The sequence below is a fragment of the Phoxinus phoxinus genome (assembly GCF_949152265.1).
Source record: "Phoxinus phoxinus genome assembly, chromosome: 17".
NCBI classification, from domain to species: Eukaryota; Metazoa; Chordata; class Actinopteri; order Cypriniformes; family Leuciscidae; genus Phoxinus; species Phoxinus phoxinus.
Genome location: NC_136892.1, coordinates 30,449,739 through 30,462,910, shown reverse-complemented (window position 1 = coordinate 30,462,910; position 13,172 = coordinate 30,449,739). Strand labels below are relative to the sequence as shown.

The 13,172-nt window shown below is 36.2% G+C and overlaps 1 protein-coding gene across 1 annotated transcript in view; it reads right to left on the bottom strand.

Moving 5' to 3' along the window:
- zbtb7c (zinc finger and BTB domain containing 7C) overlaps positions 1-11,225 on the bottom strand; it is a 29,755-nt gene extending 18,530 nt beyond the window's left edge. Inside the window, exon 1 of the mRNA XM_079584981.1 lies at positions 11,052-11,225. The gene's annotated coding sequence lies outside the window, so the exon portion shown is untranslated. The remainder of the gene's footprint in view (positions 1-11,051) is intronic.
- Positions 11,226-13,172: the final 1,947 nt, after the last annotated feature.

Below are 13,172 nucleotides of genomic sequence, written 5' to 3'. Positions count from 1 at the left end.
AATACTGAAATATTAAAAAGCAAAATCGATTATTCTATACCAGTGATACTTTATTAACACTGCTGTGCACAAGTATGACAGCCATACAATGCAGCAAAAGGAAGATTAATATTTTTTATAGATTAATATAGTATGTCATAGAAATTCTGCATTGTTTCCTGTGGCGCACTGGTCAGATTTGCAGCTTATATTTCGCATGTGTGTCCGTTTAATTAAGCGACACTTTATATAATGGCAGAATTGAGACGTTACGACTCTCTAGTTAATTAGAAGTTGGTTGTTTTATACGTGCGGTTTGACCCATATTGCAGCTCAGACTGCATGTTCCTCAGCGGGGCTGTTCAATTTCCCTTCGGTGAAACTGAAACCAGAGGTAGACGGATAATCAGTTAGTTAACGTGTAAACTTATACTCACAGTTGTGTGAAGAGTACACTTGTTCATCCAAACAGCAGTTTTTACTGTAATGTGGTTTTCTACATATTCTGTAGCAGGTGTGTGTGTCTGTGTATATATACATACATATACATATACTGTATATATAATTTGTATATATAATATATATTTAAGTAATATACATGTTCTATAATTTTGTATATATGATATATGTAAGGGATTATGTAGAGCGAGGCGGTTGTTATAGCGATTACAACCCCGACAGGCTGATCAGGACCCCGACGTGAAGCGGAGCCGGAAGGGGTTGTATTCGCTATAACAACCGCCTCGCTATACATTGTCCCGCTTATTACATGGCTACCTACCAAATAAATCAATAATTTGACAAAATATTGATTTAAAAAGGAGTTTATTGATTTAAAAACGACTGTATTGCTTCCGTTGAAGAACACTGTGTCCATGGCAACGCTCTGTTTTTCATGGCAACGGTGAAATAACAGACCGCATTCTACATTAGAATTTAACCAAGCCATGTAATACATTTTAATAATATAGTTTTCTTTAAAATGTGTATATATATATATATATATATATAGTCTTCATATGTATATCATTTTTTTAATATAAATATATATATATTAATATATGTTAGTAATATACATTTTCTTTAGCATTTTTAATATATAATATATATTTTAATCATTTACATTTTCTTCATCATTTTTTATATCATATATTTTCTTTATTATTTTTTTATTTAAACATTTTCTTTATATATGTAACTTTATATATATATATAGTTTATTAATATATATATATATATATATACACACCGACACACATACTGTAGGTTTGCTTTTTTGAATTCTATTAATTCTATTTGGTTTCCATAATTTATCATATATTATACATAATTGGATTAAATTTCCAATTTAAAGTACCTCGAGTTGTGTAGTAGTGTAGTGTAGTTGAATGTGTGCAAAAAAGGAATACAAGCTAGTTTTTATCATAGCACCTTATGTCTAGGTGAAACAAAATATGTCTAAATAGGCCTATTACATGTGATGTAATATCTAAAGTCACTTACATGTGACTGTGCAGCACTTTCTGTGTCACAGAACACTTTCCCCACCTTTCAGCTCATTCTGTGATTCTTCTGAAAGCTTTAGATTATTAGATATACCTCTGGGTATGTAGATGTTGGCATATATCATGCATTAATCCGTCTAATGAATGTTTATTATCTTCTGTTTAAAGCTGGACATTGAGAAGATGCACAACCTCATCCTTTAATAATACTCACAGCTGTCAATGTTTCATTTCACTTATATTTGTATTTTAATGTAATGCCAATGAGATCTTATTTTATCATCATTTTATAACGAAATCTCTCTTGTCAAGGATAACAATGTTCAGTAAAAAAAAAAAAAAAATTAAACTCAAGCTACAATCAATGTGAACTTTAAAATGTCCCCAAATCATGTTTGGATTCTGATAATCAAAGATGTTTTGTCACAATCATAATGTTTCAATTCCATTCAATCAGTTCAATTCAATTCTTAACACTTCAGAAATGCAGACAACATTTGCAAACAAAAGTACAATATGTGAGACAGATACATATTGAAATGGCGGTACTTTTTCAGAAATAGAGCTTGTGTGTGTGTGAAAAGAGAGAGAGGGAGTGCGTTTCCTTCAAATCTATTGTTTCAAAAAGACATAAAACTATTACAGACTCTCTCGTTTGTGTTTTTTGGCACTGTGACATTTCCCCCCCGAATCTGTCTCTTTAAATCATGACTCGACGCTTTAACACGGACGGGATTTCCTAAATGACATCAAGAATCCACCTAGTTATGTAATTTATGACAGATTCATCATGACCTGCTTTTTAACGAGCACAGTTACTTTATACCAAAGCCAGCGCTTTAGCATTTCTTTGTGTTGCTGAGAACGTGACGAATGCAAGATGTGAATGTGAAGAAATGGACAAATTAATTATGGAGACGTGTGACACACACACACACACACACACACACACACACACACACACACACACACACACACACACACACACACACACACATTATTTGAAGATATTTTAGTTAGTTGTCATAGAAACCTCAGACAGGTGATTCTATACGTCCATTAAAACAGATTCCTGTATTAGACTGTTTTATACTCTAAGAAAAATGAATGTATTTTGAGTTACGTCTTTAAAGATGTGTCAAGCGCAATTTATAACACAACACAAGTACCTGATGCATTCTCTGTGTTGTCAAAAGTTGCTTTTCTGGGTAAAAATTGGCAGTTCAATCAAAGTACTTTATATCTTTAAAAATAAACGAATTAACTAACTAAACTACAAAATAAAAGTTTTTTTTTAAACCATGAAAAGCAATTTGTGAAAACACTGAGAATGTGTCAGGGATTTGTGTTGTGTTATGAATTCACATGCTTGACACATTTTGAAAATGGTAACGCAATGACGCATTAAATCGAACTTGCATTGGTAACACTTTGTTTAAAATATTAAAATGTTCTCCACAATAAGAAAAAAATAGTTTATTTTAAGAAGTGATGACTGAAAGGTTCTTTGAGGACCCAGAAATGGTTCTTCGATGGCATTGTGTGTTTTTGTCTCTTTTTAAAAAATGTTTTCATGTTAAACTAAATGAAAATTAAGGTTTGTTTAGTTTCAGGAAATTTTTATTTGATTTCAAGTAACGAATTTTTTTTTTTTTTTAAGTTTTAGTTTTAGTTTGAACTATAATAACCCTGTTTAGCATCAAATTTCTCCGATGTGTTTTGCATCAGTCAGAATGCAGTGAGAACTGATGTGTTGTTTGTTTTTTCACAGCAGCATTCAGACAAAGACGAGACTCGTTCAGAAACACGACTGACATCCTCCTCATACAAAGCCTCGTGTGTTCGCTGACCCTGTGATGCTTCAATTCAGGGAAGGTCAGATGTTCCTTTCTAGTTTCTAGTTTGATAGTCAAAAATCTCTATTACTGTTGCTTGTGTGTTTAATACATAAATTCATCAGTTTGAAATCTTAAGCCTTTGGATTTGCAATTTGGGACGGCGTGCACAGATGTATTGTGGGAGTGGGGGCTTTGGCGCTCAAGGGTGTGGCCTTGTGGGAAAAATTTGTCATCTCTGCCCACTTACAGACAAACCCACCAACTAGGGTGGGAAACAGCCATCCAAGGACGACACACACACACACACACACACACACACACACACACACACACACACACACACATACAGAGAGCCCAAAATATGCGACAAGGTCATCTGTGAACCCCTCCACACATCAGCTCCTGTTTTTACTGGATGTGTTGTGTCTTTTGGTCGGCTTCATCTGCGTTATCTGGTATCTTCTACACACACACACACACACACACACACACACACACACACACACACACACACACGCACACACACACACACACACACACACACACACACACACAGAGAGAGAGAGAGAAATAGTGATCGTTTATGGAAGTTGCTGCTAATAAGAAAGTTTTTGTCTTGGTCAGGCTAGTCAGTCTGTGTGTGTGTGTGTGTGTGTGTGTGTGTGTGTGTGTGTGTGTGAGAGAGAACTACATATCGATAATGATTCAAGCATTAATTGCTTTAGTGGAGCATGATGGGAAATATAGTTTTGTTGTGCAAGGCTATCGAAATGCATAAAAGATAAATTGTACATTAAACATGGACATTTACATTTAGCTGACACTTTTTGCTATTGTATTGAAGGTTGTACATTTTGTTAGTTCATGCATTCGTAGACATTGTTAACACGACACTCTATTGTTAAAGCTGCAGGAATTACAGATGATTATGATTGAAACCAATTAACTTTAGCAATTATTTTGTAAGTGACACACCTTCAACCCAGAAAGTTGCGGCTTAAAGGAAAACCAGAGTATCCTGTTGGTGATTACGGCATTGTGCCGGTGTTCATATGTGAATCCGGTCATTGCGACATACTTGACGTCAGATACTCCATCTCTCAAGCTCAAATGTAGTGTAATGTATATCCCCTAATATGTCATTAATCGAACTAATCATGCATGTAAAACACAGATCTCACACGTGTTTGCGACAGATGGAGTGTGTGAGGGTGTGTGTTTTTGTGTTTTTGAGATGCTCCTTCTGAAAGGACATTTTTGTGGAGGATTGTGAGGGGGAGGCTGGCCCGTGTGTGTGTGTGTGTGTGTGTGTGTGTGTGTGTGTGTGTGTGTGTGAGTGATTATGACTAGCCCCTGTCTGCCCTCAGGCCCTCTGGCTCTACCTAATTAAAACCAACCAGGCTGCAGGGCACAGGAGACAGATGTCTGTCAAAGCGCGCTCACACACACACATAGACACACACACAAGATGCAAGCTTTCATAGTGATCAGTCACAAACTGTATGCACATATGTCGCTTCATGCTAAAAAATGCAAGCGCATATCGCACGCATACACTCACGCACACAGTTCATTGAAATCTCTATGTATAATGGCACTGGATATTCAGCATGCCAAAAAAAAAAAAAAAAAGTATGTAGTGGTGGACCGATATAAAATAATAAATGTTTTTTTTATTAACAATTAACAGAACGATTAATATATTTAACAGAATAATTAACCAGACAAATAATATTGCTTAATTTGACATATGAGTTGATTTGGTAATAAGTGTGTTCTAAAATGAAATGCATTATCATTTACAATTTTTTTATGTTTATACTATATACTGTATATATTAGGGGTTGAACAGACTAGTCGACTTTAATGCTCTGCCATGACGCTTTAAGCTTGACATTGACTAGTTGTTGATCGTAGCCTATAGAGGGCGCAACAGGATAATACACCTTTAAAGTCCACTTTTACACTCTGTTTCCTTTAAAATGACTAATAAATGAGAGCGCTCCTCAAGATGTGTTTCATTAAACCATCTTGATGCTCAAAATTGATCGTGTGAATGCACGTTTTAAACACTTTATTGTACACGCAAGTTAATCGCTGTTCTAAACTAATGCGCTGCTGATTGTAACGCGCACACACACACAGACAGCAGCGCACACATCACGTGAAGATCACTCACAGAATCATTCAGTACTGCAGAAATATATTGTAAACTTAGTTTTGTGATTTATCAATAAAATAGCTTAGAATCTGAAAAGTTCTAGCAAATATTTCTTAGTAACTAAAACCCAGAGCTTCACTATTAGTAGAGACGCTGCCGGCTAGAACTCACATTCTCTCTCTCTAATGCACTCATATAAATGTAATGTCACTTTATCTGAATCTGATTTAGAACGAGCAGAAATCTGTGAGAAATATAAACGACCCAAAGACAAAAGAACTGATCAGAATAAGCTGTCGTGTAGGAGCGCTGTGTCAATATGCCAGAGCTGAGCACAAGACAACCCGTGTTCGAGTCTCAGCTCGAGGTTCAGGCTTATTTGCTCATCAATGACGTCATCAGCGACTAGTCAACTTTTTCAATTATTTTATAAATATATTTGTGTGTGTATGTGTGCGTCTATTTTGGAATAAATGTTGTGTAAAATGTGTTTTTTTCATTGTATGTTTGCAGTATATCGGCCGCACTGCTCTGTAATACATATCGGCTATTGGATAACAAGCAGCCACCATACACTGAGATAATTCCTCAATCATGTGTACTTCCTGTGGTCACACAATACAACACGACTGTCAGTCCAACCCGCTGTGATGCCTAAACTCTTCTGTGTGTGTGTGTGTGTGTGTGTGGGGTTAGGGTGGGTGGATCAATGTGTCCTTATTTTAAACTGAGCGAGTGAGCGAGTGAGTGAGTGAGTGATAGCCCACACACTCATTTCTATCGCTGTCTTTCTCTCCATACACCCCTCCTCTGTGCCTCTCCTCTTTTCTCACACCAGTGGGTGGACCCAGTTTCAAAACCAAAATCTTACAGCAACATTACAAAACGGCCCGCTTTCCCTCTCACTCTCTCTGTGTGTGTGTGTGTGTGGTTAACTGAGCTCGGTCTCTCTACGTAAAGGTGTGTTGTGGTGCGTTGCCCTCAATAATACTGTGTGTGTGTGTGTGTGTTTGGGCTTCTGTAATTTACCCAGAGCAACAGAGAGAGAGGAGAGAGTCTGGGAGTTGCCACTGGTTACAGTGACTCTTCTCACACAGGAAACACCTACAGGAGTTTAGATGTTCCTCAATCAGCTGCTCTCACGTCACACTCACTTTTCATAGAAGACCAGAGGAAATCAGTCAAACACACACGGCCCAACGCTGAAATCTAACAGATCAGGCTTACACGAGAAGAAAGATATGTCAGCTGATGTCACAGTACAGGAAGGAATATAGCTGGAGAAGAGAAGACGCTTGGAAATGCTGTATAGTTTAGTTTAGTTGTAGTCTAGCTATAGGACAGAATATTTATAGTATGTAAAGTCTATTAAAGTTTAGTATGATAAAGTATAGAATAATGAAGTATAGTTTAGTTATACAAAAGTTATGTTTAGTATGTTATAGCTTATAATATAAGTTTAATCTGGTTTGGTTAGAGTAAAGAATAGCTTTAGACTAGTCTAATAGTAAAGTTACGTTTTGTAAAGCAAGTCTAATATAATTTGGTTATAGTCTAGATGTTAAACATTATTATTGTATAGTCTGATCAGGTTTGGTTATAGTATAGTCTAGTCATAGATTAGAAATTAAACAGATTATAGTAATGTCGAATCAGGTTTGGTACAGTTACAATACAATATAATTATAATATGGTATAGTGATAGAACAGTAAAATGTTGTTATTAAAGTCTAATATAAGTCAGATTATATTATAAAGTATATAAAGTCTAGATAAAGACCTGTAAAGTCTTGTTAAACAGTAATTATTGTAGAATGTCTATCTAGATCAGATTATGATCATGTTTGGATTAATACGTTTGGTTTCTATTAAACAGATTGGCTGTAGAGAGTCATTGTAGACGCATACAACTTTTTCTTCTTTCTGGAGACTTTGACCTAAATTTGTGGTTAATTTCCTGTTTGTTATGGGCGATTAGTCATGTGTCCTTGTGATGTGTAGGAGCTTCTAAAGAAAAACACTTGTTGAATTCTTACAGATATATCATATAATCCCCGCTCACACTTTATAAATAGCGGCTCAGCTCACTCACCGTGACCATAGTGATAGTGAAATTACATGACCATGTGACATGTTGCTATTGAAAATGAACATGCTATGACATCAGACACTTAAATCAATGGCTGTGAGTATCCAGGGTTAACCGTTTAACTTTTGAATGAAGATGGTTATTCAGAAAAGATTCAGTCGTGAACGGTTTTATGCAGCAGAAAAGAAAGTTGTTATGGAGAGTTTAACTCTCTCTCTCTGTGTAAAGGTGAGGTCAGGGCAGTCCTCACGGGTTGACAGATAAGCGTTACCTAAATCACCACAAATGCTTTTTTTTGAAGAGAGAGGAAAGCGAATGACATATAGGCAGGCACTATTTCACTCTCTGTTTGAGTGTGCTGTTGGGCGGCTGTGTCATCAGAAACATACATGTGTGTGTGTGTGCGGATGTGAATCCCCTAACTTTCTCTCAAACTGGACAAACTTACTCTTTATTAGATTGATTCACTGCTTACACACACACACACACACACAGAGATTCATAGAAGAGTCTCTATTAAACAACATCAAACCACAGATTTCCTCTCACAACTGTTAAACAAAATGAAAAGAAATGATCCGCTGGTTATTATCACTTAATAAACCCTGACAGGATGATGTGAGGGGTTTGTTTCAACCTGAGGGGGTTTATTTTGTGATAATGAAACTAAACTAGCACTGAAAGATTTGGTGAATAGATCTGACTAAATAATTTCACTCTTTTTTTTTGCAATAATGAAACTAGCTCATATATGTAGGACATCGGTTGCCTGGGACAACGATAAATTATTCAATTTAGCGTCATGATGCACACACATCTTTTACTGCATAATACCACGTGTGACCAATCAGAATCAAGTATTACAGAGAGCTGTGTAACTCAATTAATCATTATGTATGGAATGCAAAAGTCCATATTTCATTGATAATCTTTAGTTCTGATATCCCATTGTTAATTTTGAATGATTTTTTTACTCTTTAACATTGAATCAAAATGTTATGTTCAGTAGCTGAATTATCGGGTAAAGTACTCTTTTTACTCTTTTTATTATTTTAATATTAAGCAATTTGGACCCAAAAAGAAACAATGTGTTTGCACCAGCCATGAGCAACACTATATGTAAATCAATATTTATATCTGCTCACATCACAATTCCTCATCAATATCTGTTTTGTTCAGTGACTAAACATCAAGTCTCTATTCCAGACAGTCAGTCAAACCATATTCGTCTTCGACATTATAAATTATATAAACAAGCTATTATTTGGACATACTGACAGATTACCATAAAGCTGAAGTTTTTTTTAGTTTTTTTTTTAGAAATTAATACTTTTATGATTTAAAGTGATCAAAAGTGACAGTAAAGACATTAAGAATATTACAAAATAATCTATTTCAAATAAATGAATCCTGGAAAAAAAGGATCACAGTTTTGACCAAAATATGAAGTCATATTCAACATTGATAATAATCATAAATGTTTGCAAATCATCATATTATACTGATGTCTGAAGGATCATGTGACACTGAAGACTGGAGTAATGATGCTGAAAATTCAGCTTTGATCACATGAATAAATTACATTTTAATATATATATTCACATTTGCAATAATATTTCATAATATTACTGTTTTACTGTACTTTTGATCAAATCAAATAAACGCAGCCTTGATGAGCAGAAGAGACTTCTTAAAAAAAACATTGAATGTATACATTCTCAACACTGGGTGTGTATTTTGAATATTATAGCTATTTTAATGTATTTAATATATATATATTTATACATTTAATATCTGAGCTGTGTTTGTGTGTATGTCTGTAGTCTCTCTATGTGTGTGTAGGATCTGTTCTGTATCTTTTCCAAGCAGTGATCTAGAACCGCACTGAGATCCCGATCATTGTTCTCGTTACCTCGTTCCCACACCCTCCCGCGTGGAGCGCACCACACTCTCTAATGTTTGAGAACACGCCAGTGTAAAAGTATCTGCCGTGTAACAAAAGACTGTTTCGGATCAGGTTCAACTTTGATAAACCTTGTCCTAGTGACTCGACAGACAAAGGTGTGGTGCGTATCCCGGCATAACCCCACTCCCTCACGCTGCTCTCCGCGTCTTCTCTCTCTCTCGCTCGCTCGCCGAGGTTTGGAGTTTTTATGTAATCACGGCCTGTTAATGTCAGGTTAATCAGGGCTGCTCGAACATGCCGTGATGGATCTGAAAGCTGCTGCTTGGCATTGAAAGGAAATCTGGTACCCGTCACAGCCACAATTAAAATGAATGAATAATTGAGACCGGCGGTCATCTGCCCATTCACCTGATATACGGTGTCCCTGACCACACCGAACAAAGCTCCCCCTCTCTCTCTCGCTCTCTCTGTGTGTGTGTGTGTGTGGATACTGTATTCACACAGTGTACCCGAGTGCACTGAATCTACATGTTTGAATACTTCAGCATTTAATCCTCCAGATTCTTGATAGAGTCTCGGCTTATGTTCACAAAGAGAGCAGATGAATGATGTTTCCTGTATTCCGTCTTAGACATGGCCAGCACTGCTCACAGTTTCATCGTATGTGAAGTTTCCGCAGAATAAAAGTCACAGCAGATAGTGGAAACATGCTGAGCAGTGTTTTCAAAGCTATCTTGCCAAAAAAAAAAAAAGATGTATAAAATTCAAAGATTTTTTTCTTTAGAATGTTCAAAATGTAAATTTTTCATATTTACATTCGTTTAAAGAATCTTTTTATTTTTTTAAATAGTGGAAGACATTAACATTTGAAATGTTGAAAATCATTCAGAAATCTTAGAAAGTTAATAATTGACTTTGTTGAATGTACCATAGTCATTTTTCCAATGAATGTTTATACTGTTCACAATAAAAATACACAATAATAAAACCCTTACAAAACAGAACCATTATTTTGTATATGTACGTTACATTACTGACTTGAAGAATGAGACGATTACAAAAAAGCTTGCGTTTTTGAGATTGCAATATTATGCTATTCAAATGAAAGTCAGAATACGTTCGTTGTTGTTTTTTTTTCTCAAGTGCAGATAATTTAACTTATTATGTAAACTTTCCTCATATTTTAATTTGGTTCTCATGCATTTTTTGTTTAGTCGCTGTAGTGGCGTAATGGATAATGTTGGTCGCAGCCTGATTTGTCTTAAACTGCAGTTCTCTTGCAGGGCAACACTGAGTGATGCTGAGATAGCATCAGACCCCTGTCCCTGCCCTGTCATCTCATTTTACTGTATTAGACTTTCTAATTAAACAGACGGTGAGAACGAGGGGGTGGGAGGGGGGGTCCCGCAGAATCTAGTGCTCTTTACATGACAGATGCACAAGACGAGCTGAAAAAAATGCCATCACAAACCCTTTACATTTCACCACAGACAGTGATGGAGCAGTTAGACAGGCACTGAGAGAAACTAACTTCAAGCGAAAGACAGAGAGACAGAAAGTAGTGGTTGCTGACCTTTAGGTGTTGCTGGTGGAGTTGCTTCTTGGAGAGAAGTCTCTGCGTGTCAGGAAACAGACTGCTATCCTCCGATTCAAACATGTGAAAGTGAACACAGACGAGAGAGAGAGAGAGAGAGAGCGACAGGGGGAGAGAGATAAGCAGAGGAGTTGCGTTTTGCACAGAAGGTGTGTCGTGAATCAGGGAGAGGGAAAGAGAGAGAGAGAGAGAGAGAGAGAGAGAGAGAGACACACTAAACAAAAGTTCACACCCACCCAGCCCTCCCTCCAAACCAAAAGTATGTTGGCAGCCGGCCGCACGTGTCCACCTGACATGCACCTCACACACACACACACACACACCAAGCACAAACCCTCCCTGCGTACCTGCAGACACTGGTAGTGTGTTATGCATTAATACCAACATACTCAGCAACATGTTTACATTCTGATAATCTCATAAATGCGCGCGCACACACACACACACACAAACACACACACACACACACACACACACGCATGCGCGCACACACACACACACACACACACACACACAGACACACACACACGCATGCGCGCGCACACACACACACACACACACACACACACACACACACAGTGTTATGTATTTTATGCATCTATTCACAAGGTGAACAATTCAATGCATTTTATTGGTTTTTCCTTTAAGTCATAGGAGCATATTTGAAGTTTTGCTACTGAGAAATATGTTTTGTGAGTGTATTGTTGAGTTAGGCAAAGTTAATGTATTATAGCACATAAATATACTGTGGCAGTTCTGTTGGTCAAATGATGGTAGCAGATGCTATTATGATATAGTATATATAGCTCTTTCTTCCTGGTCTGACCCTTAGAAATGACTTTTATTGGTGAAATCTAATGTAACTGTAATTTAGTCATATTAAATAATCTTTTGTGAGTAAAATATAACCTGTAAATTTAGACTTGAATTAATTGTTAGTTACCTGACCACATTTTACACTGTACATTCTCAATAAATGCTGAACATACTGTATCCGCCACATTTTAGGTTAATGAAATCGCAGATGAATTATAAATAGTTTTTTGTACTTAAGTCAGAGAAAGATTTGTTTAATATATAAATATTAAAATTCACCTTAAATATATGAATATTATAAATTTTATTCATAAACATTTCTGAATGTGTCTCCATGCCTTGTGAGAGGTCAGAATGAACATTTACAGTTGAATTGTTAATTACTAATATATTAATTACTAATATGAATCAATATAAATACAAAAAACACTGGAATTAATTTATTTATTATTTACTGAATAAAAAAAAGATGTACATATATTGAATAATATTTATTGATCATTATTTTCTTAACACTTATCCAATATGTATGCTGTTTCATTAATATACCATGCACTATGTGATTATCATATTCATATATACTGTGTTATTTTTATGGTACTCCTTGGTAAAGAATGATACCGTAGTGCTTATTTTGTAAGTGTATACTCGTATAGCTAAATAGGCCTCATATTTATTGTATACATTGACCGCAGCCCCCGTAGAAGATGTGTATATGGGTGTGATGTGTAAATGTGTTGATTCGTTTCATGGCTGTGTTCCCAGCATTCAGTGTCGTATTAAACTCAGGGAGGGGCTGGATATATGTGGGCCGCGTCATTAATACCCACCTAAAGAAGGGAGCGGGCATGTTTCTGTGAGGCTCGTGAGTAAGGTGTTTGTGAATGCAGGTGTGCACCGCGCAGATAATTATACAATGCATCAAGTGTACAGCGCTAAACACATTACGGTGTCATTCACGCTGCGCATTTAAAGATCAAGATTAATACATGTTTACCCAGCTCAAATCACTCTCAAGTACTTCAATACCTGGAGCTGGATTTTAATTCAGTGGCGTATCATTAATCACGTGATGTCACAGAAGAAAAGGTTCCAAACGGAACCTTAAAGGGTTCCGCCAGCGGCTTCTTAGATAGAACCTTTTTGTGCTTTCCTTCATTGGATCATTTAATGGATTTAATTTTAATTCTGATAAAATGTTATGAATTAAACATAGTTTATCACTAGAAAAACATGAAGGCATTATGCAATCATTTAAGACATTTTTGCCAAAAAGGGATCTTT